The sequence below is a fragment of the Gossypium hirsutum genome, chromosome A04, assembly GCF_007990345.1.
Source record: "Gossypium hirsutum isolate 1008001.06 chromosome A04, Gossypium_hirsutum_v2.1, whole genome shotgun sequence".
Lineage (NCBI taxonomy): Eukaryota > Viridiplantae > Streptophyta > Magnoliopsida > Malvales > Malvaceae > Gossypium > Gossypium hirsutum.
The window spans coordinates 62144349-62154774 of NC_053427.1; the positions used below are offsets into that span (position 1 = coordinate 62144349).

The 10426-nt window shown below is 35.8% G+C and overlaps 1 non-coding gene across 1 annotated transcript; it reads right to left on the reverse strand.

Annotated features, from left to right (window-relative positions):
- Nucleotides 1-3588: 3588 nt before the first annotated feature.
- On the reverse strand, nt 3589-3695 carry LOC121228650 (small nucleolar RNA R71). Its single transcript, XR_005926226.1, has one exon. It is a non-coding gene; the product is annotated as a small nucleolar RNA R71 (small nucleolar RNA).
- Between the last annotated feature and the right edge of the window lie 6731 nt (nt 3696-10426).

Sequence of the window (10426 nt, forward strand, 5' to 3'; positions counted from 1 at the left end):
TTGTAATCCACACCAAATCATGCCAAATCCTTAGCCAAAAATCACACCAAAATATATGATTGATAATCTCAATTTACTTCATTCATTCTCATGCCAAAATATTACCAAATTCCAAAATATGCACATACCACAACTTACCAAAATTGACCATTTCAGTTGGTCATTCAAGAGTGCATCAAAACATACCATTTTTGAACACAAAACATATACCAAAATTCATTCATAATCTCATCCACAACCAAGCCATATCACATGGCTAGACATACATATTACAAAACACATTCAAATACTTCTAGCCTATACATGCCATAGCTTCAATATTCACATTTTAAAAAGGTACCAAAATAGAGTTTGATAGTGTGGTGATGATCCTCGACAATTCCCGAGCTCCCAATAGCTTCGCTATCTAAATAAACAATGCAAACAGACACAAAGTAAGCTTTTAAAAGTTTAGTAAGCCATGTACAAATAAACTCATCACATAAAACATTTCCAAACCATTTCATTCATGTATCTCATGGCAAAACATAACCACATATCCGTAATTCTCATATAACTTAATTGTTCATAATTTAACTACATATTCACATCTCGTTCTCAAATAACTCATACATATTTCATAGGTCCACATATATACATATGCTTACCTTTCATTCATATTCTCAATATACACTTCAAACGTACCTGAATCTGATACATGTTCTCATAGTCATTCATTTCTCTGAATGCTCGTTGAACCTTTTAGAATCAACAAGGATACTCGAATAGCTCAAAAAGCTCATACAATGCCAACGTCTGAACGTCCCAGACGTGGTTTTACATGTAATCAAATATCATTGCCACTGTCCCAGCCAGAATCTTACACGAAATCAAATAAGATGACGATGTCTCAGATATGATCTTACATGTAAATCTCAAATCGATGCCAACATCCCAGATGTGGTCTTACACAAAAACACATATTGGATCCTATGTCATGACATATGTATCCTAACCATTCCTATGGTTCGTACGAGGCTTTTCGGATGTCGAAACACTGTCGATGATTTCACAATTTCACATATTCATCTTTCAAAGTCATTTATTACATTTCAATAGCATATAATCATAAATAAATCGATTCAAACACATTTATTTGTTTATCGACTTACCTCTATGGATTCGAATGGCCGAATTCAACTACTCGACAACTTTCAACTTTCCCCAATCTAATTTCGTTTTGTTTGGTTCTTGATCTATATAAATTCAAATTTTACTTATTCAATCTCACATTCATTTAAATCAATCCAAAAACACATATTTAGGGCATTTTACAAATTAGCCCTTGCAATTTCACATTTTAACACTTTAGTCCCTAATTCACAAAATCACAAAATCAAAAAATACACAAAATTTCCTTTTTCACATACTTGGCCGAATATCCATAGTGTTCATATAAGCCCACATATTTCATTTATTTCACATTTTAGTCTTTCAAAAACACATTTTTACAATTTAGCTCAAATTACTCAAATTCATCCAAAAATTCAAAGACAAAACATTGATAAATCGTAATTCATACATATTTTTATCCCATGCTTAGCACATTTTATGGATGATTTTTCCTTAAAATTGGTGAATTCGATGCTCCTAATGCCTTAATTTCATGTTTTATACTTAGGTGAGCATAGGAGAGTGGAAAGAACGAGAAATGGACCAAAAACGGAGAAAATGGGCCAACGTACGAAATCAACACGGTATAGACCTCCTCACACGAGTAGACCACACGGCCGTATCAATTTGGCAGAATTGAAGCACGACTCACATAGGTGGACCACAGGCCCATGCCTATTTAACAGGCTTGACCGCGGCCTTAAGCAATCACACACGGGCGTGTCCCTGCCGAGCCCAAGTGTAGCCTAATTCGGAAAAGGCCAATTTTGAGGGTTCTTAGGCATTCCAAAGCCTATAAATACACCCTAGAGGAGGAGGAAAAAACACACAGAAAGGAGGAGGCAGGGAACTACTCAAGGAAAGCCGATCAATCCATCTCAGAAGCCAGATTCATCATCAAGACTGAAGATCTCCCCTCAATTTTCCTTCAGAAGTTTTGTATTCATTATTCTTATGAGATGTTTACTTTTTTAATTATGAACTAAAACCCCTAAATACCTAAGGGGAATGAAACCTAAGACAAATCTTGTTACTATTATCTAAATTGTATGGTAAATATTTGACTTGTTCTTAATTATGTGTTCTTAATTCTTGTTTTGATATTCCAGGATATTGATTCAAGTTAAGCTCTTATTCAGAGGAGGAATAGACCCTATCTAAGAGTACATTTGTCATAATTAAACGGAGTTGGTTGCGCGCCTATAGATAGGGTGACAAGATTTTGCCGGATTAGGGTGAAACCTAATAAGGGGATCCATAGATCGAGTTAATGCAACCCTAGGGAGTTAATTAGAAAGAGAATTCAGTTATTCAACCTAGGGTTAGACATTGTTAGTCTCGAGAGAGATAATAATATAACTTAGGGATTTCTACGAATCAAGTCAAATGAGTAAATCGTCCGATTCAGAGTCAAATAACAAGTGAAATCTAGATGGAGTTTTCCTTAGGTATTGTCTTAATTCAATCATTTTTCCAAAAGTAATTCCCCAATTCTATTTTCTGTGATTTCTTAGTTTAGTTAATTAGTTAGCTAAAACAAACCCCATTATTCTTAGGCTAGATAATAAAAAGACAGTCATTACTAATACTTTTAGTTCCTTGGGTTCGACAATTCGGTCTTCCTAAAACTATACTACTGTTTGATAGGTACACTTGCCTTCATCGTGATGATAGTTAGTTTCAAGAATGATTCATTATAAATATTTAAAACCTGTCACGAATTTAGCGCCGTTGCCGGGGAACTAAGATATTAGGGACACTCGATTTTTATTACTTTAGCCATTTATTTTTACTGCAATTTAAATTTATTTTCAATTTTTATTACTAATTATTCTTTCTATTTTTTTCTGCTAGGTTCTTATAGTTTATGGCTAGAAGAAACCCTTAAGGACCATTGCTTTTTGATAGTGAGATCGATCGCACAGTTTGCAAAAACCAAAGAGAAATAAGGTGAAGCTTACGTTACATAGAAGACCAAGAGGAAGATACTTCAACCACCACTAAGGAGATGGCTGAGAACCAAGAAAATTCGCTACCTCCTGCGGTTGCTGTTAATCAAAATCCTGCTCCATGCACTATGTATGATTATCTAACCCTTCTTTAACAGGAACTGAATCGAGCATTTTTAGACCTGCTATAGCTACAAATACTTTTGAACTAAAACCTAACACAATTCAAATGATATAGCAATTTGTTCAGTTTGATGGTTTGCAGGACGAAGATCCCAATGCTCACTTGGCAAACTTTTTGGAACTATGTGATACATTTAAAATCAATGGTGTTTCTAATGATGCCATACGTCTTCAGTTGTTTCCCTTTTCATTAAGGAATAAAGCTAAACAGTGGTTGAACTCGTTACCACGAGGGTCAATTACTACTTGGGAACAAATGACCAAAAAATTTGTACTTAAATATTTTCTGCCAGCTAAAACGGCTAAATTACGTAATGATATCTCTTCTTTTGTGCAGATGGATTTAGAGACGCTCTACGATGCATGAGAGAGATATAAGGTCCTTTTGCAAAGATGCCCTCACCATGGGTTACCACTCTGGCTACAGGTTCAAACTTTTCATAATGGCCTGAACCCTTCGACTCGATAAATGGTGGACGTAGCTGCTAGCAGAACCATCAATAATAAAACACCTGAAGATGCCTATGAATTTATAGAGGAGATGTCACTGAATAACTATCAGTGGCAAGTCATGAGGACAAAGCCAATGAAAAAAGCTGACATTTATAATGTCGATTTGATCACCATGCTCTCTAATTAGGTAAAACTCTTGAATAACGAAATTGATGGTTTTCTTAGTTCTTCACAGGTTCACCCAGTAATGCAATACGAAATAAATGGGAGTGGATCGAGCAATTTAGAATACCCACCTTATGGCCACAACATGGAGAACGAGCAGTTAAATTATATGGGTAATAATCCTCGATCTCCAAACAATCCTTATAGCAATACTTACAATGCATGTTGGAGGAATCACCCAAATTTTTCATGGGGAGGCCAAGGAAATCAGAAACCACCACCCTCTCCAAGCTTTCAACAACCACCCTACCAACAAGAAAAGAAGCCGAACCTTGAAGAGATGCTCTCAAAGTTTATATCGGTGTTAGAAACTCATTTTCAAAATACTGAGACAACACTTAAGAATCAACAAGCATCGATCCAAGGGCTCGAAACTCAGATTGGACGGCTTGCCAAATTGATTTCGGAATGACCACAAGGTAGCTTGCCAAGCAACACAGAGTCTAACCCAAGGGAGCAACTCAACTTGATTACTAGTCAAGATGAAGAAGGGCTAGTTACACCTGTACCAGAACCAAGGCAAGAAAATGAGATAAGCAAAGGTAAAGGTGAGGTCGATCACAATGAGCAGAAATTGGTAAGTACAGAATACAAACCTCGTGTGCCATACCCCAATGCGACAAGGAAAGACCGCTCAGATGAACAATTTTGTAAATTCCTTAAACCTTTAAAGAAACTACATATTAACTTACCGTTTATTGAAGCACTTTTGCAGATGCCAAATGCAGTCAAATTTTTAAAGAAGCTTCTAGCAAATAAATGAAAGTTAGATGAAAGGTTGCATGTGGAGCTGAACGCGGTTTGCTCAGCCATTCTTCAGAATAAGCTACCCAACAAATTGAAAGACCCAGGGAGTTTTACAATTCCTTGCTTAATTTGTAGTTTAAATGTTAATAATGCATTAGCTGATTTAGGGGCTAATATTAACGTCATGCCTTACCAAATGCTTAAACAACTAGGTCTTGGGAAACCCAAACAGACTAGGATGAGCATTCAATTAGTAGATAAAAATATAAGATTTTCTAGGGGTATTATTGAAGATGTGCTAGTTAAAATCGATAAATTTATATTTCTCGTTGACTTTGTTGTTCTAGCCATAGAGGAGGATAGCAACACTCTTTTGATTTTAGGAAGGCCCTTTTTAGCAATTGCTAGAATGATTATTGATGTTGGCACAGGTGACCTCACACTTCGTGTGGGAGATGAAACAATCACCCTTTAAGCTCGCAATTCTAGCAACACATTGAAAATTAAAGGTGATTGTCTAAACCATTATACTAAAACTGACAATATGGTGTAACCTACTTTGCAGGAAATAAGTTTGAAGGAAGTACATGAACCATTTTCAAGCAATAGTAGAGGATCCATTCATGAAGAACGAAGGCTAAAAATTGAGGAGCTAGATGAATGGCGGATACATAAATCGAGAAAACACGATGAACCAAAACTACACCAGAACAAGCTCAATACCTTTCCAAATCAACTTAAGGCTGGAGATAAAGTTTTATTAGATGCCGCAGATCCTCACATTGTCACTGCCAAACCAAATGAAGAAATTCCTCTTACGGTACTTAGATTTTTCCATTGGGTACAGTTGAGGTAAGTCATCCCAAGTTCAGCACTTTTAAGGTAAACAATACCCGCCTAAAACCTTATTTTGATGAGATTCACAGCAGAAATGAGGAGCATAAACTCCTCGAACCACCATGACCATTCAATGGAGAGGTAAGTCAAGTTTAGACTATAAATAAGCGCTTCTCGGGAGGCAACCCGAGCACTAACTGTATTAACTTCTTTAAATTTTAGTGTTTAACACCTAACTTACTAATAGAGCTCTTGAATATAGGTTTCCCACATAGACACAACCTAGCACACGGGCGTGCCTTAGACCGTGTGGAAACAGGGCAAAGGTTTTCCCCAACAGGGCTACGGTAAATTGCCACGACCGTGCGACATGGTCGTGGGCGAACCTGCCAAAACAACACGGGCGTGCGACACGCCCGTGCCTTGAAACCGTGGCCGAGCCTGTCAAATTAACATGGACGTGCGACACACCTGTGCCAAGAAACCTGGGCGAAACTGCCAAAACAACACGGGCATGGCCTTTAATACACGGGCGTGGGAGAAGCGAACGGAGACCGACACGGCCGTGCAACATGGTCGTGTACACCAATGCGCATAATTTCAAAAATTACGAATCGCACGGGCTGAGCTTAAAGCACACGGGAGTGCCCCACGGCCGTGTGCCCCAATTTTTCTATAAACACCTATTTTTTATTTTATTTTATTTTTGTCTCTATATTTTGAAATTATTTTTTTATTTCCTTTTAATACTATTTTATCTTGAGTTTTTCCAATTTTTATTCTTCGGCTATTTCATTACGAGTAATTATGCTTCAGTATACTTCTTAAAGAGTTCCTTATTTTATCACAGTTATAAAGAGCTCCTCAGCTCATCATCACATAGGAACTAAAAACTCCACCGGGAAAGGTTCACGACTGCCATGTCCTGCTCGACCACGACCATAGCCAACTTCAGATATAATATTCTTTTGGTGCAGGACTTATGGACTAATGAACCTCTACCACCGTTGGAGTATCCTCCTCCACCCTCACGTTGATTATTCTCCAAAACTCTAGTTCAAGGAAATTCTTCATCACTCAGGAAGTTTCACTTCTCTCCCTTTCTTATATTTATATTCTTATCTACATATCTATCTTTGTACATTGAGGGCAATGTACATCTTAAGTGTGGGGGTATTCATTTCACTATCAGAAAAATCCTTGAATGATTGCCTTGTTCTCTTGAAAAGCTCTCATATCATGTTTAGGATAAATTTTGATTGATTTATGACTTTTATTGATATATCTTGAATTAAAACATAGGTATTTATGCATTGAGGGTTTAAATTTTAAGACATTAGAGAATCAAGCATGATAAGTTGATTTTTGAAGAATTAAAAACTTTTAGGTTGTTTTCCCAAGTTTAGGTATTATCTTGAGTTGGAATTCACAAGTTTAAACATTAAAAAGCCATAATTTTTGTGAGATCTTGAGCCTTTAGAGCATCTATGATTTCTTTCATGCTCACTTTCATTATGGGTGCATTAGTATTGAATTGCTATTCTAGAACTTGCTTGATTATGCATGTCAAGACCACACCATTTGATTTGATATGTCAAAATGATAAAGACACTTAGGTTTAACCCAGTCACTCCATAAAAGCCTACATTCACAACTAACCCTTAGTGAACCCCCTTGAGCCTAACAACCCATTCATTGATTTACCCCCGATATTAACCCATAACTCATTATTGTTGAAATCCTCTAAATTAATTTGATCCCTATTTTTGTCAAGATGTGAGTTGGAATAATTGCTTAGCTATGTTTTATTCTTTCTTTTTTTGTAATTTGACTTGTTCTTAAAAAAAATGTATACATATTAGTAGTAGTGATCTTTTGAGCTAAAGAAGTTAAATTCCATATTCTAAGAAAAAGCTCTGTTGTACGCAATTGATGACTAGTCATTTTTCTAGTTAGGCAATTTTTCAATTCAATCTCGATTCTAACCCTTTCTTTCAGCTTGTGACCACACCCTTAACCAAAGCCACGTTACAACCCTCTAAATACCTTTTGATTGATGTTTCATCTCAATTTATAGTGGTGGAGATTTGATTTTCATGCAAGCCTATGGTAATGACTCTTCATAATTGACTATTGGGTGCTTCATTTTATTGTCCTTAAACACCTGAAGTGATTTGAGTGAATCTTTAGTGAGGATGTGAAACTCTGTGATATTTTGAATCAAAGGTAATTACTTAAATGAGGGGAGACACCTATGTTTTCATGATAAAATGCTCAACTTGGAATGTTTGAAACTTTGATGTTCTTTCAGTTGAATTTTCAATATATGATTACCTATGGATTATATTGAGATATTATCGATAGAAATTATAAGTTGAGAAGAATTTATTTTGATTATGAGTTGAGGATTTTGCTTGAGGACAAGCAAATGCTTAAGTGTGGGGGTATTTGATAAATCGTAATTCATACATATTTTTATCTCATGCTTAGCACATTTTATGGATGATTTTTCCTTAAAATTGGTGAATTCGATGCTCCTAATGCCTTAATTTCATGTTTTATACTTAGGTGAGCATAAGAGAGTGGAAAGAACGAGAAACGGGCCAAAAACAGAGAAAATGGGCCAACGTACGAAATCAACACGGTATAACCACACAGCCGTGTTAATTTGGCAGAATCGAAGCACGACTCACACGGGTGGACCACACGCCCGTGCCTATTTAACAGGCTTGACCACGACCTTAAGCAATCGCACACGGGCGTGTCTCTGCCGAGCCCAAGTTTAGTCCAATTTGGAAAAGGCCAATTTTGAGGGTTCTTAGGCATTCCAAAGCCTATAAATATACCCTAAAGGGGGAGGAAAAAACACATAGAGAGGAGGAGGCAGGGAACTGCTCAAGGAAAGCTGATTGATCCATCTCAGAAGCCGAATTCATCATCAAGACTAAAGATCTCACCTCAATTTCCCTTCAGGAGTTTTGGGTTTTTCTTTATGTTTTGTATTTATTATTCTTATGAGATGTTTACTTTTTTAGTTATGAACTAAAACCCCTAAATACCTAAGGGGAATGAAACCTAAGAGAGATCTTGTTACTATTATCTAAATTGTATGATAAATATTTGGCTTGTTCTTAATTATGTGTTCTTAATTCTTTTTTTGATATTCCAGGATATTGATTCAAGTTAAGCTCTTATTCAGAGGAGGAATAGACCCTGTCTGAGAGTACATTTGTCATAATTAAGCGGAGTTGGTTGTGCGTCTAGAGATAGGGTGACAAGATTTTGCCGGATTAGGGTGAAACCTAATAAGGGGATCCATAGATCGAGTTAATGCAACCCTAGGGAGTTAATTAGAAAGATATTTCAATTATTCAACCTAGGGTTAGATGTTGTTAGTCTCGAGAAAGATAATAATATAACTTAAGGATTTCTACGGATCAAGTCAAATGAATAAATCGTCCGATTCAAAGTCAAATAAAAAGTGAAGTCTAGGTGGATTTTTCCTTAGGTATTGTCTTAATTCAATCGTTTTTCTAAAAGTAATTCCCCAATTCTATTTTTTGTAATTTCTTAGTTTAGTTAATTAGTTAGTTAAAATAAGCCCCATTATTCTTAGGCTAGATAATAAAAAGACAGTCATTACTTGTACTTTTAGTTCCTTTAGGTTCAACAATTCGGTCTTGCTAAAACTATACTACTATTCTATAGGTACACTTGCCTTCATCGTGATAATAGTTAGTTTTAAGAACGATTCATTATAAATATTTAAAACCTGTCACGAATATCACGTATCAAACATATTAACCCAACATCAAGCTTCCATATACTATCATCAAACTTCATAAAACTCATAATTTCATCAATGGCATATCTCAAAATCATAATCAAATTCAGAAATTGAGGCATGGGCTTAGTAAAACACAAAGAAACGATAAAAAAACGTAAAAATTATCAATATCAATAACCGAACCCTAAAATCTCATGTTCTTTCTTTTTCTTTTTGATTTTCAGCAATAGATGAACACAAAATGGCCTTATTTCATGTTTTGTTTAATTAAATCAACATTATTAATTAGTTTACCATTTTGCCCTTACATTAAAATATTAATAAACCATTATATAATGTCCAACTAAGTCATTTAATGCATTCCATGGTCAAATAACCACATAAGGACCTCACAATTAATAAGCCATAACAAATAGGCACTTTTAACAAATAGCTAGCCACTATTACCTTTTACGCGATTAGGTCTTTTTTGCAAATTAAACACACAAATGGTAAAATTTCCATACGGAATTTTCACAGATATCAATTCACATATAATAAGCACGAAAAATAATATTAAAATATTTTTTGACTTAGATTTGTGGTCCCGAAACTGCTGTTCACACTAGGGTCTAAACTAGGTTGTTATAACTAACCCTCTTAAGGATTTTCGTCCCCGAAAATCTAACCATTGAATAAATTCGGATATTGCTGTCTCATAATATCTTCGGGCTTCCATGTAGCCTCTTCAACACCATATCGATTCCATATTACTTTAACTAACAAAATTTTCTTATTTCTCAATTCTTTAACCTCGCAAGCCAAGATACGGATCTACTCTTCATTGTAGGTCATATCGGACTAAATCTCAATCTCAGACGGAGAAATCACATGTGATGGATCGGATCTATACTGTCTAATCATTGATACGTGAAATACATTATGAATCTTTTCTAGCTCTAGTGGCAATAATAATCTATAAGCAACTGGCCCGATACGCTTGATAATCTCATACGGCCCGATGAAGTTCGAGCTCAATTTGCCTTTTCTGCCAAATCGGAGTACTTTCTTCAACGGAGATACTTTCTAAAACACTTTATCACCGATCTCAAAT